Source organism: Bubalus bubalis, chromosome 3, assembly GCF_019923935.1.
Source record: "Bubalus bubalis isolate 160015118507 breed Murrah chromosome 3, NDDB_SH_1, whole genome shotgun sequence".
NCBI classification, from domain to species: Eukaryota; Metazoa; Chordata; class Mammalia; order Artiodactyla; family Bovidae; genus Bubalus; species Bubalus bubalis.
The window spans coordinates 152,425,415-152,449,303 of NC_059159.1; the positions used below are offsets into that span (position 1 = coordinate 152,425,415).

Genomic DNA, 23,889 nt, shown 5'->3' on the forward strand with positions numbered 1-23,889 from the left:
TGGAGTGGGTTGCCATTTCCTTCTCCAGGGATCTTCCCGACCCAGGGATCAAACCCTCATCTCTTACATCTCCTGCATTGGTAGGTGGGTCCTTTTTAAAACAAACAAAAAATTATTTATTTTTTAATTGAAGGATAATTGCTTTACAGAATTTTGTTATTTTCTGTCAAATCTCAACATGAATCAGCCATAGGTATATATACATCCCCACCCGCTTGAACCTCCCTCCCATCTCCCTTCCCATCCCACCCCTCTGGGTTGATACAGAGCCCCTGTTTGAGTTTCCTGAGACATACAGCCATGGATAGCCAACGGGAATTTGCTGTATGATAGGTGGGTTCTTTACCACTAGTGCCATGTGGGAAGATTATTGCTCTGTAGGTTTGAGCAAATTGCTTAACTTTGCTGTTCTTCCCCTGTCTACATCTATAAAACTGGTCAGTGATACTACTTTATTTGGTGGCTGTGAGAATTAAGTGAGATGATACATATAGAACTGGCACATGGAAGACCTTCAAAATATTTGAATTACTAATGTTCAAGAATAGTCAAGTAAATTGCAGAGTGTAAACAACATAAGTCAAGTTTAGGTTTGGAGTTCTAGGAATCATGCAATTTTGCTCTATTCTATGAAAATGAGGTTGGTATCCATCCATAGTTTCTACTTTGTTAAATTAGGTAGACTACATCTCCATTACATCTTTATTGACTATTTATGTACTGTAAAGAATATAGAAGTTGAAGAATTAAGGAATTTGATATATTGTTAAAGAGACAACCCTAAGTCATAGAAGATAATTTGAGGACAATGTCAGATAACAGAGTCAAGTGCTAAGTGATATGTTGTGGTCTGTAAGAAAAGGAAAACTGCAAAGCAGGACAGATATCCAAGCAGCTGGGAATAATTTATGGATGGTAGGGTAAGTGATAAGTGTTTGGAAGGGAGTATGGATGGATTCAAGTTCTAGTTCAAGAGAACAGCAAAAGTAGAGGGCAGGTGGTAGGTCTGGGCATGGCATTTTTGGAGGGGAGAAGCAGAGGGATGAGAAACCCCAGAGGGTATCTGTGAGCAAATCGTGAGAACTGGGTATGGTGTACCAGGTGACAAGCCTTCTGAAGAGTCAAGTTTATGGTTTAACGTGTACCCCTCACTTTATAGATGAGGTGAATGCAAGGTATAAAGAACACCAGGTCACACTTACTAATTGGTATGAGACCCCATCATCCTGGAGTCCTTGGCTAGAGAATGTGCAACTGCATCACTTTGTGGGGTCAGATGACAGAGATCCTTAAGAGGACTGAAAAATTCCCTAGATGGTTCTCACATGGTCATGCTTCTAATTTTGTAGATTAAGTGATGCTCTTTTTTTTTTTTTTTTCTGTCCATATTTCCTAAAGTGAAAGAAGCATACATTAATTCACAGGCCATCTGAATGAGGGCTTCATCAGTCTCCTCTCAGGAACACCCACTGGAGCATTGACTTAGAACCCAGATCTGATTGCCAGGGCAAAGTGCTTTCCACTACAACCCCTCACTGTATTTATTTACTATGATTTCAAACCCTTTTATTAAGGATCTCCTTACTTTGATCCTTGTTAGGCTAAATGACTCAGGTTTTTCTTCCTCTACAGTGTGTTTCATTTTCTCACTTTTACCGACCCCCTTTAGTATCAATGAAATGTTACCATCTACTTATATAGAGACTTCAGGATTGCTCTGCATATGACTCCCTAAAAGCTGCTGATCTGGAGTCTGTATTCAGTTGTTGTGTTCCTGAATCATGCAGGTCATTATATTAGAAACATGTTTTCCTCCTCCTCTGAGTCACCTCTGGCTTAAAGGTTGCAGATCCTACTGCTGTGGGAGTCCTTTCTTGATAAAAGCCGAGACATACATCCCCGGGAGATCCCTGTTTTGCTGTTCCATTCTGGTGGAGTTGTTTTCACCTTCCCGTTTTTCAGCCCCCGCCACTTTGTGCCCAGCGGGCACTCAAGTGAGGAAAGGAGCAGCAGGGGAGTCGACTCAGTCCTGTGTGTTAACACTGTCATGGTGTATTTCAGATGGCTGTGTGGGGAAGAGGCAGGCAAGCAGAAATGCTGCAGATAAAATACAAAAGGAGGTAGTATGGGCTGTGACTGAGGTTGCAGGGGCTTAGGAAAGTTTCTCTGCTCTTTCTTAATCAGCTTCAGTTCCTCTCCTTCACCTCTGAGTGGGTGTAAATTCCTTCAGGGTTCTTTTTCCACCCTCACCTCCTCCTCCTCTTCCGCTTCCCTGTGTTTCCTTTCACAGCCCTTAGTGGCAGGTGAATCAGAATTAGTGGGGGAATAATTATCTTCTCTTTCACCATTTATCACCAGCCCACTTCCCTTTAAAACCTGAGATACTGCTTGCAGGTTGCCAAGTATCCACAGCATCCTGAAGAAGTGTCATGTTTATAGGAACAGCTTATACTGTCAGCATTAGAGTTGAGAGAATAAGCACAGGTCTGTTCAGCAAATTGGAGACTTATCTCACTGCAGGTGCTAAAATCTGGGAACAACAATCACTTGTGGGTCCTCCTTCGCTGATCCTACTTGATACCATTCAACACATGCTTTGCATGACAGTGTTCTCTTTTCCTCTGACATTAAGCTGTGTTTATTGCTCTAGTGAAGATTCCAATTTCTCTACATTTACTTGTTACTGTTGAATCTTTCACTCATAAATCCCTTCTTCCCTATTCAATTTTTAGTCAATTATGGGTAAGTGTCTAAATGGAACTTTATGAGTTGCATTCATTCTGTTATATTTGCTTTTGAGAGCTTTATGTACTTCTATGTTTAAAAATGAGTCATGTGGTTATTTGGTTATTTTTGTAATTTCATCAAATTGCATGATGAGGACTTGAATATGGTTACTGGGTTTCTTAGTGACAGCACCTGGCTCTCCTGACAGTACTCGTTCCTTTAGTCTTTAAGGATAGTCCGAGAGGTGACATTCTTTGGCAGTACTTAGGTGGAAGATGATTAAAGAAGAACAGGAGGGTTCAGGATGGGGAACACATGTAAACCTGTGGCGGATTCATTTTGATATTTGGCAAATCTAATACAGTTATGTAAAGTTTAAAAATAAAATAAAATTTAAAAAAAAAATAAATAAATAAATAAAAAAAAAAAAGAAGAAGAAGAACAGTTTAATCAAGGACACTGCTAGCCCATACTCTGCCTTGGGGCAAAATTAGAGAAAGCTGCCTGGTTCCTCTGCGTGAAGGTGGTCCTGTATTTGGGCGCACAGCTTCGGGAGCAGGGTAGGTTGTGTTATAGTCACTGTCTGCCTCCTTGGTTTGGTGCCCTTGGGCAGAACACAGCCTGCATACTCTACATGGCAAGTCTGAGTATATTGATCAAGAATATGCTCCAAAAAGCAGTGGTACAAGTTTTAGTATGTGTTACCTCTGGAGCGAAAACAGTCTGCTCTGAAATGGTCGTATTCTAATATTCCTTTCCATAATATAGTAAGACTGACAAAGTTTCTGAGCCTCCGTGCTTCGTTTGATCCCTCACATGGCACTGAGTATACTGTTATCCCCACTGTGTTGATGAACAGACAGGTTCAAAGAGATCAACGTGTTCACAGAGGATATATGACATCAAGTAAGTAACAGAATCATGATTTAAATCAAACCCCCTGACTGTAAATCCTGAGTTTTTCTGCTGTGTTACGCTACCCACATTGACAGCATACAGAATAAAGGAGGCTGCATTTGTGAATTACAATGGCTATTCTTCATCAACACGCAGTAATTAAGACAACTCTGTCATTTTGCCTGTACAGGAGAGCTGATGGATTCCTGCCACCAAGGTAACTTGGAGAAATGAATTTCAGTGCCTCAGTTTCCTCACATGTAAACTGATCAGATCAGATCAGATCAGTCGCTCAGTCGTGTCCAACTCTTTGCGACCCCATGAATCCCAGCACTCCAGGCCTCCCTGTCCATCACCAACTCCCGGAGTTCACTCAGACTCATGTCCATCGAGTCAGTGATGCCATCCAGCCATCTCATCTTCCATCGTCCCCTTCTCCTCCTGCCCCCAATCCCTCCCAGCATCAGAGTCTTTTCCAATGAGTCAACTCTTGGCATTAGGTGGCCAAAGTACTGGAGTTTCAGCTTTAGCATCATTCCTTCCAAAGAAATCCCAGGGCTGATCTCCTTCAGAATGGACTGGTTGGATCTCCTTGCAGTCCAAGGGACTCTCAAGAGTCTTCTCCAACACCACAGTTCAAAAGCATCAATTCTTTGGCGCTCAGCCTTCTTCACAGTCCAACTCTCACATCCATACATGACCACAGGAAAAACCATAGCCTTGACTATACGAACCTTTGTTGGCAAGGTAATGTCTCTGCTTTTGAATATGCTGTCTAGGTTGGTCATAACTTTCCTTCCAAGGAGTAAGCGTCTTTTAATTTCATGGCTGCAATCACCATCTCAGTGATTTTGGAGCCCAGAAAAATAAAGTCTGACACTGTTTCCACTGTTTCCCCATCTATTTCCCATGAAGTGATGGGACTGGATGCCTTGATCTTCGTTTTCTGAATGTTGAGCTTTAAGCCAACTTTTTCACTCTCCACTTTCACTTTCATCAAGAGGTTTTTTAGTTCCTCTTCACTTTCTGCCATAAGGGTGGTGTCATCTGCATATCTGAGGTTATTGATATTTCTCCCAGCAATCTTGATTCCAGCTTGTGTTTCTTCCAGTCCAGCATTTCTCATGATGTACTCTGCATAGAAGTTAAATAAGCAGGGTGACAATATACAGCCTTGACGTACTCCTTTTCCTATTTGGAACCAGCCTGTTGTTCTATGTCCAGTTCTAACTGTTGCTTCCTGACCTGCATACAGATTTCTCAAGAGGCAGGTCAGGTGGTCTGGTATTCCAATCTCTTTCAGAATTTTCCACAGTTTATTGTGATCCACACAGTCAAAGGCTTTGGCATAGTCAATAAAGCAGAAATAGATGCTTTTCTGGAACTCTCTTGCTTTTTCCATGATCCAGCAGATGTTGGCAATTTGATCTCTGGTTCCTCTGCCTTTTCTAAAACCAGCTTGAACATCAGGAAGTTCACAGTTCACATATTGCTGAAGCCTGGCTTGGAGAATTTTGAGCATTACTTTACTAGCGTGTGAGATGAGTGCAATTGTGTGGTAGTTTGAGCATTCTTTGGCATTGCCTTTCTTTGGGATTGGAATGAAAATTGCCCTTTTCCAGTCCTGTGGCCACTGCTGAGTTTTCCAAATGTGCTGGCATATTGAGTACAGCACTTTCACAGCATCATCTTTCAGGATTTGGAATAGCTCAACTGGAATTCCATCACCCTCACTAGCATTGTTCGTAGTGATGCTTCCTAAGGCCCACTTGACTTCACATTCCAGGATGTCTGGCTCTAGATGAGTGATCACACCATCGTGATTATCTGGGTCGTGAAGATCTTTTTTGTACAGTTCTTCTGTGTATTCTTGCCACCTCTTCTTAATATCTTCTGCATCTGTTAGGTCCATACCATTTCTGTCCTTTATCGAGCCCATCTTTGCATGAAATGTTCCTTTGGTATCTCTGATTTTCTTGAAGAGATCCCTAGTCTTTCCCATTCTGTTGTTTTCCTCTATTTCTTTGCATTGATCGCTGAGGAAGGCTTTCTTATCTCTTCTTGCTATTCTTTGGAACTCTGCATTCAGATGTTTATATCTTTCCTTTTCTCCTTTGCTTTTCGCTTCTCTTCTTTTCACAGCTATTTGTAAGGCCTCCCCAGACAGCCATTTTGCTTTTTTGCATTTCTTTTCCATGGGGATGGTCTTGATCCCTGTCTCCTGTACAGTGTCATGAACCTCATTCCATAGTTCATCAGGCACTCTATCTATCAGATCTAGGCCCTTAATCTATTTCTCACTTACACTGTATAATCATAAGGGATTTGATTTAGGTCATACCTGAATGGTCTAGTGGTTTTCCCTCCTTTCTTCAATTTAAGTCTGAATTTGGCAATAAGGAGTTCATGATCTGAGCCACAGTCAGCTCCTGGTCTTGTTTTTGCTGACTGTATAGAGCTTCTCCATCTTTGGCTGCAAAGAATATAATCAATCTGATTTCAGTGTTGACCATCTGGTGATGTCCATGTGTAGAGTCTTCTCTTGTGTTGTTGGAAGAGGGTGTTCGTTATGACCAGTGCATTTTCTTGGCAAAACTCTATTAGTCTGGGCCAGGGGCAGTGACCGGGAGGACCAACCCCACGTCTAAGGAGCCGTGGCAGCATGGGCGCAGGAGGGCCTAGAGGAGCTATCCCACGTTGAAGGTCAGGAAGGGCAGCGGTGACGAGATACCCCTTGTCCAAGGTAAGGAGCAATGGCTGTGCTTTGCTGGAGCAGCCATGAAGAGATACCCCATGCCCAAGGTAAGAGAAACCCAAGTAAGATGGTAGGTGTTGCAAGAGGGCATCAGAGGGCAAACACACTGAAACCATACTCACAGAAAACTAGTCAGTCTAATCACACTAGGACCACAGCCTTGTCTAACTCAATGAAACTAAGCCATGCCCGTGGGGCAACCCAAGACGGACAGGTCATGGTGGAGAGATCTGACAGAATGTGGTCCACTGGAGAAGGGAATGGCAAACCACTTCAGTATTCTTGCCTTGAGAACCCCATGAACAGTATGAAAAGGCAAAATGATAGGATACTGAAAGAGAAACTCCCCAGGTCAGTAGGTGCCCAATATGCTACTGGAGATCACTGGAGAAATAACTCCAGAAAGAATGAAGGGATGGAGTAAAAGCAAAAACAATACCCAGCTGTGGATGTGACTGGTGATAGAAGCAAGGTCTGATGCTGTAAAGAGCACTATTGCATAGGAACCTGGAATGTCAGGTCCATGAATCAAGGCAAACTGGAAGTGGTCAAACAAGAGATGGCAAGAGTGAATGTCGGCATTCTAGGAATCAGCGAACTGAAATGGACTGGAATGGGTGAATTTAACTCAGATGACCATTATATCTACTATTGCAGGCAGGAATCCCTCAGAAGAAATGGAGTGGCCATCATGGTCAACAAAAGAGTCCGAAATGCAGTACTTGGATGCAATCTCAAAAACGACAGAATGATCTCTGTTCATTTCCAAGGCAAACCATTCAATATCACAGTAATCCAAGTCTATGCCCCAACCAGTAACGCTGAAGAAGCTGAAGTTGAACGGTTCTATGAAGACCTACAAGACCTTTTAGAACTAACACCCAAAAAAGATGTCCTTTTCATTATAGGGGACTGGAATGCAAAAGTAGGAAGTCAAGAAACACCTGGAGTAACAGGCAAATTTGGCCTTGGAATATGGAATGAAGCAGGGCAAAGACTAATAGAGTTTTGCCAAGAAAATGTAAACTGAAGCCAGTAATAAATCTGCCCCATAACTCACTAGGTTGTTAGTCATCATAATTATGTTTCTGAGTATTAAACACTACAAGACAGGGCTCCTGTCTGTTTTATATACAACTGTGTTTCCAGAAACAAAAACAATACCTGACACAAATAGCTGCCCAATGGATATTTGTTGAAAGAATCAATGGACGTAACAGTTGACTGCATGCTGGGTGCTAGGATGGGCTAAATGCTTTGTAAACATTACTTGTTCCTCGCCACAGAGCTGCAGGCTGTGGGTGATGATCTGCATTTTACAGATGAGGAAATCAAGGCAGAGAGAGGAGTGAAACAACTCATGAGAGGTCACACAACAGAGCTGGAAGTCAAGCACAGACTTGCCTGATCCTAGAGCTTATGCTCACAGCTACCAGAATTGCATGGACTAAATAAAAGTAGGTGCTGGACCTAGCATAGTTTATAATGCAAATGTTTGATTAATGAGAATTTCCTCTATTCTTCCAATTGTACATCCAAAAGTCATGACCACTTTTTAAATGTCTAAAGAATAAATATAAGGGTTTTAGTTGATAAATAACTAGAAGCGTAACTTCTGAAGCCTGACTAACCAGTTTCTTTCCTCTATCATACTTCAGTGATGACAATTTCTTGGGGCACCAGTTGATGATTTTTTTTCTCCTTTCAACGTACCCCTCATTAGCTCTGGTGATGCATGTTCTCACAGGTTTCACAGCACAAGAGACATTTATACTGGCTTTTTTCCAAGGATGTAGAGGAGCAGCCAGAAGTGACTAATATCCCATATGGTGGGGAGCACGGTTCTGTCTTTATGATGTAGTCATCCCTGAAGACCTCATGGTAAAGCAATTAATATCACAATGGGTAGGGGGTTTTTCACTATTTATTGTGAAATCTGTATTTCTTCACCTTTCAGAAATAGGAAAAATAACATTTAGAAAATATTATAATGAAGTCGAATAGAGTTGCTGGAGCCTCCCTCCCCCTGCTTAATATGAAAAGCACATGACTGGGTGCCAAAAATAGAACAGGCACCCAGATGTGGTCACAGTTCAGAGAGGCAGCTCTGTCTGACCAGCCTGCAAAACATGAACTTTTGAAATAACCACATGGGTTCAGATCCCAGCTCCGTCACTTGCTAGCCTTATTGTTTTGGGTGAGGTGTTAACCTCTGCAGGGCCTTGGCCTTGCTCTTGTAGGAAGCTGAGAATTCTGCTTCACAGGCACGTTGTGAGGACTGAAGGAGGCAGCACGGAGCCGACCTAGCAGGGTGCCTGGCGCCCGTGCGAGCTCCGTGAAGATGGGTTCTTCTCCCTCAGGGTTGACAGTGGAGCGAGACGGAGAAGATGAGGGAGGTGATTCCTGGTGAAGGCAGCATGTGGTACTCGCAGTAGAAGTGGCATCGTTACATTAATTTTTGTAGATATGGAAATGCAAAATAAAGATTATGTATAATTCTGGTTGGTTAATAAAATGGCCATCGTGAAGTAAAATATGCAGGTGGGTGTGGGGCCGGCATCAAGGGCCTCAGCCCTGGCCAGATGTGCTGGAGAGCTTTCCCCCGGCCTGTGTCTCAGCTGCACCCCAACAAATGGAGACGCGTCTACTGCACACTTGCCGCTTGGTATAATGAAGGAGGCAAAACCTGTGGATCTATAGTACCCTCAAATGGGAGCACAGAAGGAGTTAGAAGCGGGTCACCACCCACTCCTTTTGCCCACAAAAGGGCTAAGTCTATATATATTCTCATAAAAATAACTTTTCCTGAATGAGTTTGACTTTTCCTAGAGACATAAAAGCAAGGTTAGTCAGTAGGAAAGAAGTAGACTCCTTACATGGACTAAAGCTGAGTTTAAGTTTCATTCGTTCGAGTGTTTGAGGTCTGTTATATACCAGAATCCCCACTGAGTATTGCACATAGGAGAAACAGGTGTTTGAAACACCAGCAAGAACAAAACATTGACCCTAATAATGTAGAAATCGTTAGATGTATAAAATGTTCTTTGCATTTTATACACATTGACAAGTGGATAAAGGTCAGGAGAAGGGTACCTTACATGTGTACTGAACACAATTTTCCCTTTTTCTCCAAGGACCCCCTTGTTTAAATAGCTCCCCTTCCTCATCTGTTGGTGGGATAAATGGCTCCTTCTACAGGGTACAACGTGACGGCTGTTTAATGACATAACAGATGAATTCAACAAGATTGTCATACCCCTCAGAGACAGGGAGAATAGGGGTCAGAAGATAGCAGCCAGTTACCTACAGTAGAATTTGGCCCATGTGTTGTAGGGGGAGGATGGTTTTGGTGGACTGTGTAATAAGATGTACTGAACCCCCAAAATTTGATATATGTGTCCTCTGGCTAGCTGGGCAGCAGAATAACTCAGGACCAGGATGAGAGACTAAAATAAGCAGCAATACAAGACAGGCAAACGTGAGAAAGAGGTGGGAGTGTGCTCCACAGGTGAGTGGCCTCAAGGCCTGTCAGTAGGTAACACTGCTTAGAAGTCACAGTGCTGACACCTGGCAGGAGTCCCATGAGAAAATGATTCAAATATGGAAGCTTCTGTCTGGAAGAAAATGACACTCCTGTGTCCCTGTGTAGAAGTGTCATGAGGAATCGGAAGTCTTTGAATAGAAAATGAGGATTAATTCCCAGCCACAATGGACATGGCGTTCTGTTAGACATTGGGAGGAGAGACATGTTTCTGAGGAGAACCAATGGGAATCTCCTCTGGCCACAGGGAAGATTCTAGTCTGTGAAAGCATTAGGTGCTCTGTCTCATGTTATTTAATCATTAGCATCGTAAATGTTTTTGCACTATGGAAGTTGAGCCTTTTGAGTGAATTACCTTATTCTCACGATGGTTTATGAAGCAGATATTGTCATTGCCAGTTTTCAGATTAGAAACTTGAGGATTAAAGAGTTTAAGTATATTATCAAAAAAATCACATTGTAAGTGGAAAAATCTCACTACTCCTGTTAGATTAGAATTAAACTCAGGTCAGAGCCCAAGTTCTTAACAATAACTTGATGGATTTTTCCTAGCACAGAATGAGTGAGAGGATTCCTGGTTGTATATGAATGAACAATTTTAAAACATATTTATTGTATAAGAATTTTTAAAAATTATTTTTGGTTGCACTGGGTCTTTGCTGCTGCGTGTGGGCTTTCTCTAGTTGCGGTGAGCAGGGGCTACTCTTGGTTGCTGGGCATGGACTTCTCATTGCGGTGTCTTCTCTCGTTGCAGAGCACAGGCTCTAGGCTCGTGGCCTTCAGTAGTTGTGGTGCATAAGTTTGGTTGCTCCATGGCATGTGGAATCTTCTTGGACCAGAGATGGAACCTATGTCCCTTGCCATGGCAGACAGATTCCTGTCTACTGCGCCACCAGGGAAGTCTGAATGAGGACTTAAAAAGAATCTAACCCATCATTTCACTGTAGTTGTTCTTAGAAAGAGACCAAGTAAAAATAGCCAACTTAAAGGTAATTTTCTAGCACTAGGATGGACATGGGAGAGCTGTGAATAAGGATGTAAGTAACCGAAGCTGGCAAACTGCATTAGGACACGTATCCTTGCCTGGCTCTTGCTTTTCTGTCACCAGCACTCTTTACCCCATGTGCTCTGGAATTTTAGTTCCTCTACCCACTCGTGATTCCCCACTTTGGATCCAGTGCTGACTTTATCTGTTCCTGTTCTTTGATGCGAAATAGCACAGGGCTGGGGGAAAGCATCACCCTGCTAATTGGCCCCAGCCCTGCTCATTTCAGGCTTCCTGGGTGGCGCTAGTTGTAAAGAATCTCCTGCCAATGCAAGAGATGTAAAAGACATGGGTTCAATTCCTGGGTCGGGAAGATCCCCTGGAGTAGGAAATGGCAACCCACTCCAGTATTCTTGCCTGGAAAACTCCATGGATGGAGGAGCCTGGTTTGACTACAGTGCATTGAGCTGCAAAGAGTCAGACATGACTGAACAGCTGAGCACTGCATAGTTCTCATTCCCAGCCCCAGCTTGTTTCTCCCGATTGGTCAGCAGGCCTGTGCTTTATCCTGCAGTGGCTCTTCCAAACATTTACCACATATCTCAATCCAACATATCTGAACATCGCTCTCACCAAATGCTGCAAACTTATTCCTTCCAAGAAAATACCCGCCTAGAGTTTCTTACATAGAAGTAAACTGAGGCACAGAAAGCTTAAGTAACTTGCCTCAAGTCTCACTGCTAATATTGGTAGAGCTGGGATTCAAACCTTCTCAGTCTGGCTATACACTTTGCCCTGTTAACCTCTATGCCATATTGCCTCTATGGACATATATTTTGGATGAGTCAGTTAATCAGTGAGTAGATAGATTAAAGGCTGGAACCTGAAACCTGGTAGCCATAGTAGCCAGGCCAGGTCTGCCTGTACATTTGAAGCTACTGATAAAGTTAACTCATATCAGGACCCACTAAATGGAAGCCACCTTAGTAGCCTGGTCCACATTACAAAGGTAAACCTAAGCCAGGCTGCACCTACAGGAAATGCCTGCCAAGGAAACCTAACATACACCAATCACAGTTGTCCAACTTGGCTTTAGCCAGCTCACTGTACCCTGGGAAACAGGACCTACCAGCCTTATAAGGAAACTCCCAGCCTCCTAGCCACTTACACCCTATTTCCACATGGCCTCTTCTGATGCTCTGTAAAACACTCTTGCCCAAAATCTCTCGGAAAGAATGCTGCACTGCTTCTGAGGCTCTGCACTCCCCCCAATCCATGGATTATTTTCTCTTGAATAAAGGACATCAGACTCCTCACTTCTTTTAGTTTTGTCACTTGATACTAGGCTTGCAGTAAACGTGGCCTGAATCCACATGTCTTTGCACTTAATTTTACTGGACTGGTCCTTCCCCAGGGACCAGAGGAACTACTACCAGGAACTTCCTCCGTGACTTAGTTTTTTCCTTGTCCCAGCATCCTATGTGGCCAGAGTGACTGCTTAACTGACCCTTCCCTGGTCTCAGCTAGCTTTTCTTCTGTATTCCCTATTGCCCTTGAGGACTGTTTTCCAGATGAGAATCCAGGAATAGTCTGGAATCCTTCCCATACTCTCCTAAAGTTTTATTTCTTGACTCTGTCTCCTCTCATTTTCCATCGTCGCTGAAGATGACAGACAATGCCCCTGACCTCATTGTAAGGGAGGAGATAGATTCTAATGAAGATCTAGATTGTGATTGGTGAAAAGAATCAAACATGGGATAGAGGGCATAATAGGATGGCCTGATGGTATTGAAGGGTGACGTGGGAACTCATGAATCGATTGTGAAACCAGTGATCCTAGTTGAGTGACTCTTTTTCCTCCTGTAACTTGCCTGCTTAGACAAGGTGTGGACAAGGTGGATGGAGATCATTTCTTCATCTCTTATGCAGATCATTACAAAAGTCTGCTGAGCAGTCCCCTAACCTCCAGTTCTCAGCTCTCTCCTGCTCCATATTGATGCCAGCATGTTCTCTGTAAACTCAGGGGTGCTGTCATTGCTCTAATTAGACTCCTGCAATGCCCCTCTGCCTGTAGCAGTGGCTTTCCATCCTTAGTGGGTCACGGTTGCATGGAGAGTTAACCACACTGACGGCTGTCTCCTCCCTGGCTCTCATCACCTTCCTCACTCTCATCACCTCCCTACCCAAGTTTCTGATGCCATAGATCTGAGGGTTGGTCTGAGTGGGGTCTGAGAGTTTGCATTTCTGACAAGTTTTCACCTTATGCTGATGGTCTGGAGACCACACTTTGAAAACCACTGGCCTGAAGAACAGTTTGCTAACTGCTCCAGAAACTAAGCCAGCCTGTTTCCAGCTCCACTCCTCCACTTTTCTCATTCATGTAGACAGTGTTCTAGTCAGACTCTTTGCAGCATTTTCAATATGCCAAGTACTTACTCATCTGTTACCTCTGCTCACACTGTTCCTCTTGCCATGAATGCTCTTTATTTTCTCTCCTTCAGTTCAGTTCAGTCTCTCAGTCGTGTCCTACTCTTTGTGACCCCATGAATCATAGCACGCCAGGCCTCCCTGTCCATCACCAACTCCCAGAGTTCACTCAGACTCATGTCCATCGAGTCAGTAATGCCATCCAGCAATCTCATCCTCTGTCTTCCCCTTCTCCTCCTGTCCCCAATCCCTCCCAGCATCAGAGTCTTTTCCAATGAGTCAACTCTTCGCATGAGGTGGTCAAAGTACTGGAGTTTCAGCTTTAGCATCATTCCTTCCAAAGAAATCCCAGGGCTGATCTCCTTTAGAATGGACTAGTTGGATCTCCTTGCAGTCCAAGGGACTCTCAAGAGTCTTCTCCAACACCACAGTTCAAAAGCATCAATTCTTCGGCATTCAGCCTTCTTCACAGTCCAACTCTCACATCCGTACATGACCACTGGAAAAACCATAGCCTTGACTAGACAGGCCTTTGTTGGCAAAGTAATATCTCTGCTTTTCAATATGCTATCTAGGTTGATCATAACTTTTCTTCCAAGGAGTAAGTGTCTTTTAATTTCATGGCTGCAGTCACCATCTGCAGTGATTTTGGAGCCCCCCAAAATAAAGTCTGACACTGTTTCCACTGTTTCCCCATCTATTTCCCATGAAATGATGGGACCAGATGCCATGATCTTTGTTTTCTGAATCCTTTGAGTCTCCGCTGAAACACAATTGCCTCTGGAATCCTTCCCTTATCCCACCATTTGAGTAAAGTTAATTACTGCTTCCTCTGGCTTCCATAGCACTTTCTTTATATCACTTTATTTCTCACAGCTTAATGTGATTCCTTGTACGCCTCTTGCTTTGAGAAACCACAGTTTATTTATGCTTGTTTCTGCCGTCCTGCGCCCACCCCACCCCCAATGACCAGCACCAGCCCTGGTACCTAGCAGAAGCTCAAGAAATATTTGTTAACAAATGACTGTTTAGATAGGTGGGTACTTCGAGGTGTCAGAGAAGGCCCCTCAGAGCACAGTCTTGAATAAAAGAGTAGAAATAATACCTGATAATATGCCAGTGTTAAGCCTTGTTGGACAGGAGACTATGGAACAGAAAATGAAGTCCCTCAGAACACTCTACCAACTATCCCAGTCACCAAGCCAGGCCATTTAAGAGAAGAGGTCTGTTGATAATGCAAAAAGGAATGTTTGAAACTTCCAGCTAGAATTGCCTAGAAGTTATAGAACCTAGGGAAACATCACCAGTGAAGGTACTGCTAAGTAACCCAGCAAAGCAATTTCTGAGCTTGAGGCTCCAAAGGACTGAATTCCCTTACTCCCCAGCAGGGGTCTGAGGGGTCTTTAACCAAAGGATCTCTGCCTAATTTCCCCCTCCCCTCAGAACATCTTAAGCTCTGAGCTTGCAGTGATGGCAGTCCCTTATATGAGGGTCAGCAGGCAAGGTCTGTGCCGCCAAGAAACTTAAAACGCGGCCTGAAACACATGGTCTTAGCATGTGGAAGAGACTGAGACTTTGTGATTTCAGACCTGTTTCAATTCCACACAACCTTAAAAATTTAAAGAGAGTTCTGTTTCTGGTTTAGCTTGCCTAATAAAAGACCAGGATGTTGTAAGGTCGCATTGCTGGGCAAAAGGTCACTTCAGGAGTTTTGACTGTGGTCACAGCCCAGCCACCTGGTAGCTGTAGAACTAAATAGGAGCAGCGTGTGTGGCTGAGAGTGGCTCCCATCCTTGCCCTATAAAAGAGGTGCTGAGCCTGGAATTGCCTTTCGGTTGGTTCAGCGGCCTTGTGTGAACTTCACTCAAATGTAGTTCTGTGGCTCACAGCAGAAGCCTACCCAGTGCGTAGTGGTCTAGGATATTTCCCATGTCTGCATATTTATAATTTGTGAGGAAGGTCTTGTATTTATCCACAGTAAGGTTTTCTGTAAAATTACCACAGTTTTCCTGTCTCTGGGTGGGCTTTAGAAAAACAGTCACTTTCGGTCCCTTGAAGGTGCCCATTTCTTCCTAATAACTGCTCTGCCAATCAAGGAGATGAGTTTTTGTGCTAAGTGCCGTTGGGACTCCTCCTGTGTCTTCTTAGTGGTAATTTCCAAGGAAGGAGGAGCAGAAGAGTAAAAAGCACAAAGAGACAGACACTTGGATTCAGACTGAAGAACAGCAAGATGTAGGAGGAGGAAGGGAGACTGCATTTCCCAGGAAACAGGACAGAGAGAAGAGTGTTCCAGGGAAGGAGAGGGAGAGTGAGAATGGACAGGAATCCGAAGACTGAAGACACAGCTTCAGGAATCAGAGGTGACTTTGCAGGAAACCAGCGACTGAGGCAGCAGGTACACTGGGAAGGGTGGGGTGAGGGGCACAGGGCGCCCATGTGCTGAGCACTGAAGCCTCTCAGGCTCTTTACCACGCACTGTTATTGTTTTGGGAAATCCCCACAAGAACCCAGTGAGATGTTACTCTCCAAGGCTAGGTAAGCTAATGTCACCATTTCAGCTAAGTGGCAGAAATGGTATTTGAGGTGGTCAAAGTACTGGAGCTTCAGCATCAGTCCTTCCAATGATTATTTCCTTTAGGATTGACTGATTTGATTTCCTTGCTCTCCAAGGGACTCTCAAGAGTCTTCTCCAGCACCACAGTTTGAAGGCATCAGTTCTTTAGCGCTCATCCTTCTTTACGATCCAGCTCTCACATCCATACATGACTGCTGCGAAAACCATAACTTTGACTAAATGGACCTTTGACAGCAAAGTAATGTCTCTGCTTTTCAATACACTGTCTAGGTTTGTCTTTGCTTTTCTTCCAAGGAGCAACCATCTTTTAATTTCATGCCTGCAGTCACCACCTTTGGTGATTTGGAGCCCAAGAAAATAAAGTCTGTCAATGTTTCCATTGTTTCCCTGTCTATTTGCCATGAAGGGATGGGACCAGATGCCATGATCTTAGTTTTTTGAATGTTGAGTTTTAAGCAGACTTTTTCATTCTCTTCTTTTACCTTCATTAACAGGCTCTTTAGTTCCTCTTTGTTTCTTGCCATAATGGTGGTGTCATCTGCATATCTGAGATTATTGATATTTCTCCTGGCAATCTTGATTCCAGCTTGAGCTTCATCCAGCCCGGCATTTCACATGATGTACTCTGCATATAAGTTAAATAAGCAGGGTGACAATATACAGCCTTGATGTACTCCTTTCCCAATTTTGAACCAGTCCGTTGTTCTATGTCCGGTTTTAACTGTTGCTTCTTGACCTGCAAACAGGTTTCTCAGGAGGCAGGTAAAGTGGTCTGGTATTTCCATCTAAAGGCAGTCAGATTTGGATGCCCATTCACCTGGGTGGGTGTTAAGAGAGGGGCCTCCGTATGTATAGTTAGGCTGGCAACAACCCACTTCTCAGTCTCCAGGTGACCTCTGCTCTGAGTGGACAAACAGAATCCGAGGTGCCCAGGGTCCCTTCCCTGGTGTAACTGCAAAGGGGATGGTGTCTTCCATTCTCTCTCCTCAGGGGTCGTCATGTAGCAAATATCCAGATGTTTTCTCCAGTCTCATATTTTATTGCCTAGGAATGCTGCTCTAGATTAGAAGAGTCTCAAGTGTTCCTGATCTGATCGTAGACTCTGACAGGGGCTCACTTGCCTCTGCGATGAAACTGTTTGCATTCAGAACTGAAAAACACCCTTAAAGGTTGAGGAAACTAGGAGCAGCTCCCAAGTAACCACTTGGGATTTGGGTTCAACCCCTATTTTCTTTCATCTGGTGTTTTCAGGTTCTGCCCTTTTTGAACTTAGTTCTCTGCTGCTTCACCCCTGGAATGAATCTCTAACATCTCTCCAGTGCCCCACTTGCACTGTGTCAGGCCAAGTCCTCCCAACACTCTTTTGCTAAATCCTCCATTTGCCATGTAACTGGCCCCCGGTCTGGGCCCTCTCTGTTCATCTTATGGAGTTTCTGCAGATTCATCCTCCCTAAGTGCAGTGTTGTTCAGTTTCTCAGTCGTGTCCAACTCTCTGAGACCCCATAGACTGCAGCATCCCAGGCTTCCCTATCCACCATCTCCTGGAGTTTGCTCAAACTCATGTCCGTTGAGCCAGTGATGCTGTCCAACCATCTCATCCTCTGTCGTCCCCTTCTCCTGCCTTAAATCTTTCCTTGCATCAGGGTCTTTTCCAATGAGTTGACTCTGTATCCAGTGGCCAAAGCACTGGGGCTTGTGTGCTGTGCTAAGTTGCTTCAGTTGTGTCTGACTCTTTGTGACGCTATGGACTGTAGCCCACTAGGCTTCTCTGTCCATGGGATTCTCCAAGTAAGAATACTGGAGTGGGTTGCCATTTTCTCCTCTGGGGCCCAGGGATCAAACCCTCCTCTCCTGTGTCGCCTGCATTGGCAGACGGATTCTTTACCACTAGCGCCACCTGGTGGTACTATTGGAGCTTTGGTGGTTTGGTCACTCAGTCGTGCGACCCCATGAACTGTAGACCTCCCAGCTCCTCTGTCTTTGGGGTTTTCTACGCGAGAATTCTGGAGCTGGTTGCCATTTCCTTCTCCAGAGCATCTTCCCAACCCAGAGACTGAACCCGCATCTCCTGTGTCTCCTGCATCGCTGGCAAATTCTTTACCCACTGAGCTGTCGGGGTTTTGCTCTATGTTGACTCAGTAGCACTTCACTGATCACAGAATGAAACTCCAAGGCTGGTCTGGACTTCAAGGCTCTCCATCAAGTCTCACAGACTCACCCCACCCTGCTTTCTAGGGTCTCCCCACCCAACAGTCTCAATTCCAGCATACATCTAGAACGTCTTCCATTTCTGTGCCTTCATTCCCACAGTTATCCTGCTTGGAAGTCATTCTTCCTTATTTCGAAAGGCCTAAATCCACCTGTAATTCAAAGCCTGGTTCAAGTACCAGTTACCACAGAGAATTTCTGTTAAAGTCTTTCTCCCCATCCTTCTACCTAAAGTATTATCTCCTACCACTGAATTCCTATCATAGTGCCTTACACCCTCTCAGGGAATTTTGCAGTGTAAAATTTTTGTTAGAAATATTCAGATAATAAATACCTGTTTTACATACGTTTCTAGGGATTTGCTCAACCAGTTGACATATGCTTCCTATGTTTCCTCCATACTTCTGAGATAATGGGGATACGCTCTTCAGAGTTATGATGAAAAGAAGTGATTATTCTAAAGCACTATGGATCATATATCCAAAATAAAGTATGTAGAGTATTGACAGGGCTTCCCTGGTGGCTCAGATGGAAAAGAATGTGCCTGCAATGCTGGAGAGCTGTGTTTGATTCCTGGATTGGGAAGATCCTCTAGAAAAGGATATAGCTACCCACTCCAGTATTCCTGCCTAGAAAATCCCATGGACAGAGGAGCCTGGAGGGCTGCAGTCCACGGGGTCATGAAGAGTCAGATACGACTGGGTGACTAACACACACATATTGACACCAGAGACTAACAGAAACTCAATATTTATTGACTGAATGGATAAAAGAAGCAAATTAACATTTCTTAAGCTCAGCTTTTAAATAGAAAACCCCCTGACCTTACTCATAACCGTTACCACATCATACACTTCCTGGCCTTATCTGTGAGTCCTCCAGGACTCTAGGCCACACAGTTTTCCAGTTACTAGGGCTACCTCTTTGTGTATTCAGTCTTGGACCCATGGTGGCCTTGCTTCCCCTACAGTGAATCCCTACCTGTCTCATACTAGAGGCCGCTAGCAAAACAAGAACAATTTGTCTGGTTATGAAACTCGTAGGTCACATTTTCCTTAGAATTTTGCCCATATTATTTCACTATTCCATATTTAATGTTGCTAGAAAGAAGTCAGAGCCAACATAATTTTTTTCTGCTTTATTTTTCACAGCTAGGTATCCATAGACTATTTTTTATCTTTGGAACTCAGCAACTTCCCCAGTACTTGATCGGGTTTTCTTAGGAAATGGTATGACTTTTTATCTGTAGTTTCAAATCTTTAATCCAGGATTGTTTTCTTCTTTTATAACTCTGACTGTTTTTATTCCATTTTTTTCCTGTCCTCTTTTTCAGGAATACCAGTTGTAGGGATGTCAGATTTCCTTTGCCTATAATCAGGGTTATTCATCATATTCCTTTTAATCATGATAATATCTTTTGTCATTTCAGGCCTCTCTACTGTATTTCTAGATCTGTTTTCAGTTATGTTTGTTGTATATTTGTGCTTTAACAAGGCTTTAATTTGTCATACTTCTGCTTTGTTTTTGTATTTCTTTCTTGAGCACTGCCAACTTTTTAAATCTTCTATAATCTCAATAATAATTGCCTGTTTAAAATCCTGTATCCTTTGAACTCTTTCTACAGCCCTCTAATATTTTTGTGTCTATTGAGATGCATTTCTCTAAACACTTATTGATTTCTGTTTCTATAAAATTGTCTTAATCTCGTTGTCCCCTCTTTTCCTGTTGTGGGGTTTTAGTGTTTAATTGCTTACCTTACTTTTGTAGCTTTTATGCATAGGTCTCAAATTGATGCATTTCTGATTATTATCTTTGGGTTACTAGTTTCAGAAGAATATTTCAGAGTGGAGTGAAAGAGAGCTATTAAGTTGGAGCATTCTACAATTTTGCTAAATGCAGCTAGGAAAACAAGAACAGTTCGGTTGACATTTGTCACAAATGCCTTTTCCCAAAATCTGTTTTAAGTTTGTCTTATACTCAGGGCCCTGGCTTTAACTTTTTGTCATTCAGAAAGCTGGTGTGATTTTCAGCAAAAACTCTTGACAGGCTGAGAGTGTTACAACCCAAGGACTTCTGCCTCTTGTCTAGCCACCACCCTGTTCTTCTCTGGTGGTCCCAGTCAAGTAGATGGTTATACTGTGGGCCGCAGAAAGAGCACTCAGCTTTGGTTCCTCTTTGGATCCCTGCTGTGCAGGTCAGCAAAGATTTGACCTGCCTATGTTCCCACTCTCATTGCTTCAACAAAATGACTTTTCAGCAAGCCTTTAGGGCCATGCCTCTTGCTCCTAATGAAATCCCCTTTGTGCTTCAGTTTTGAGGAGGTGTATTCTTCTTTATACATACAGGTTTCACAGTATTGGTCAGCTACGCTTTATAGTTAGAGCAGCATTGCTATTTCCAAGTAAATGGAATTTTTTCCTTGATAGTTTTGTGTGTTTATGTGCACAGTATTTGAGAGAATAGGGTCAAATGGAAACACCTTTACATCTTTAAGCAAAGGTCCAGATAATGTTTTTAAAGACCAAATCAAATGAAAAGAAAGCCATATGTGGCTAATAAAAATATTCTATTAACTATGCTACGATATAGATGAAGCTTGAAGACAATCATGCTAAGGAAAATAAGCTAGTCAAAAAGGGAAAAATATTGTATGACTCTACTTACATGAGCTATTTAGAGTAGACAAATTCATAGACACAGGAAGAATAAAGGTGGTTGCTAAGGGCTGAGGAAGGTCAGAATGGGGAATTATTGGATATTGTTTCCATTTAGGAATATGGAGAATGTTCTGGACATGAGTGGTGATTATGGTTGCACAAAAATGAGAATGTACTTAATGCCTCAGAACTTTAACCTTAAAATGGTTAAAAAGGCAAATTTCATATTATGTATATTTTGCCAAATTTTTCAAAATAAAAGTACACAAACATGGAAAAAAACATTCTATTAATTAGAGAATATCAAAGTAATGGGTATTTGTTGCCATATGAGTTGGCTGTGTAATCCTTTGGAACCATTCTCAGATGAAATAATGGAAGGGAAACAATTTTTAAATATTAGACAGTGTTTCAGTATAAGGTAATATTCATTATGGGCTTCCCTGGTGGCTCAGTGGTAAAGAACCCACCTACCAAGGCAGGAGATATGGGTTTGATCCCTGGGTCAGGAAGATCCCCTGGAGAAGGAAATGACAACCCACTCCAGTATTCTTGCCTGGGAAATCCCATGGTCAGAGGAACCTGGTGGGCAGCAGTCCATGGGGTCACTAAAGAGTCAGACACAACTTAGCAGCTAAACAGCACAACAACAAATATTCAATACAGAATAGAGTTTATATAAATCTGGGTCATCTTAAAAAATTTACTGATAGGAATATCCAAAAGCCTTTTTTATTGATTTGGCTTCAAATATTTGTACATATTGTATTTATTTTAAAAGGAAACTATGTTAGTATTCTTTAAGCAGGGGAAGGCATCGGTTCTTATAGAAATAACAACTTGTTGCTTTAAAATATTATTCAATCAGACCAATTAGCACTGCTGCTGCTGCTAATTCACTTCAGTCGTGTCCGACTCTGTGCGACCCCATAGACAGCAGCTCACCAGGCTCCGCCGTCCCTGAGATTCTCCAGGCAAGAACACTGGAGTGGGTTGCCATTTCCTTCTCCAATGCATGAAAATGAAAAGTGAAAGTGAAGTCGCTCAGTCGTATCTGACTCTTAGCGACCCCATGGACTGCAGCCTACCAGGCTCCTCCATCCATGGGATATTCCAGGCAAGAGTACTGGAGTGGGGTGCCATTGCCTTCTCCGCCAATTAGCACAGCAGCATCCTAATAAGTAATGAGTTAATCTTCAAGGTTTGTTGACATTCTGGATGAATGCTTGAGCATGCATTGGTGAAGCCTCTTGTGTGGCTATATTATTTGTTATCCCCTCTCCGGTTTACAAAGGGATTGCAACTATGTAGCATATATGCTGCTCCCCGCCCCCTTGCTGAGTTCCTGAGTGCTAATTTATCATTTTACACATTACACTGAGATCAAACATGGCCTTAGAACCTTTCCCGTCACAAAAGCATCTACTATGAATTTATTCCCGATGGCATGACAGAAGCAGTCTGACTACCACCCCTACTCTAAATCACTGCTGGGCTTCTCAATTTGATGATGTTCCCCAAATAATGAACAGGCAGAATTGTGAAACTAAATGATGAAAATGATGTTTCCTAACTATCAGAAAACATCCCATAGGCTTCTCTTTCTATGATGTTTTGGTAGTGTGACTAAAATTCGGTTCAAAACCTTATGCCTACTCTGGGTGCTATTTGATCTTGGGTGAGCAGATGAATAAAATATAAGCTAGGTCCTCAAGAAGTTAACCAATTAGTCTAAGTATGTATGAAACACTTCCTCTGGCAGACTCGATGCCTGGTTCTAGGGTTACAGAAGTAAGTAAAACAAGTACTGACCTTGCCCTCATGGAACATACAGTCTAGAAGGGAAGCTGGGAAATCAAAATATATAATGGTTAATTACAAGGATATAAAGTGCTTCAGAGTTGTTGCTGCTAAGTCACTTCAGTCGTGTCCGACTCTGTGCGACCCCATAGACGGCAGCCCACCAGGCTCCCCCGTCCCTGAGATTCTCCAGGCAAGAACACTGGAGTGGGTTGCCATTTCCTTCTCCAATGCATGAAAGTGAAAAGTGAAAGTGAAGTCGCTCAGTTGTGTCCAACCCTCAGTGACCCCATGGACTGCAGCCTACCAGGCTCCTCCGCCCATGGGATTTTCCAGGCAGGAGTACTGGAGTGGGGTGCCATTGCCTTCAGAGTTGTTGAGGGCACTACTATTAGTATGTGACAGGGGGCTCTTCGTTTGTCGTGGGTAAAGGGGTTTGTTATCTAGTAATGGAAATAGCCACAGAAGCAAACACGTGGAGCTTGGTATGACACAAACAATAGAAGAGTTATGTACAAGGAACAGAAGTGGTGCCAAAGGCCCAATGATTCATTCTGTTTTGTAGAGTCAGGGAAGAGTGCAGAGGGAACACTCGAGGGAGGTTGTAATGAACAAATAGGGTGTCAGTGGGCATGCACACAACAGAGAAGGAGGCTTGCCAGATGGAGGAAATTGTTGGAGTTCAAAAGTAAATGAGAGGCGCTGCCTAGTTTTTGTAGAAAACTGTAAGTGATTCTGAATGGCAAGTGATGGCCTCTAACTTGATAAAGATCCCTATATGACATAAAAAGAAGCTTAAGCTTTATTTTTTTGCACTGATGAGATTGACATTGACTTGGCCCCACTTATTACAGAAAGATCAGTTGGTGGCAGTGTAGAGGATGGGTTGGTGAGTGAAGTAAAGCCTGGAGATAAGGAACTGAAACTGCAGGTTATGACACTATGTGAGGGAGCTAATGAGGAATATTATAGTAAAGAAATTCAAAATGCCCAAATCCAAATGCTTAATCCAATTTACACTTTTTGGTCCCTACTTTACTTTTTCTTTGCTAGTGGAGAAGAAAAGGGGAGAATACATTTGAGAAATATTTAGGAGGTAAAATTCACAGGACTTGTTAACTGTCCTAGGAGAGATGATGGGTGATTGAACGTATAGAGGTTTCACCAAGTAATATGCAAATTGTAGGAGATTTGAGCTGAAAAAATGATGAATTCAGTCTCAGATGTATTACGTCTAGATGTCTATAAATATATCAAACGGATCAGTCAGTTCAGTTCAGTCACTCAGTCATGTCCGACTCTTTGTGACCCCATGAA

At 43.1% G+C, this 23,889-nt stretch overlaps 1 protein-coding gene across 10 annotated transcripts in view; it reads left to right on the plus strand.

The window, feature by feature from the left end:
* The window catches only part of PLPPR1 (phospholipid phosphatase related 1), a 600,006-nt gene that overhangs the window by 401,286 nt on the left and 174,831 nt on the right, over positions 1-23,889 (plus strand). The gene's annotated exons all lie outside the window — the stretch shown is intronic.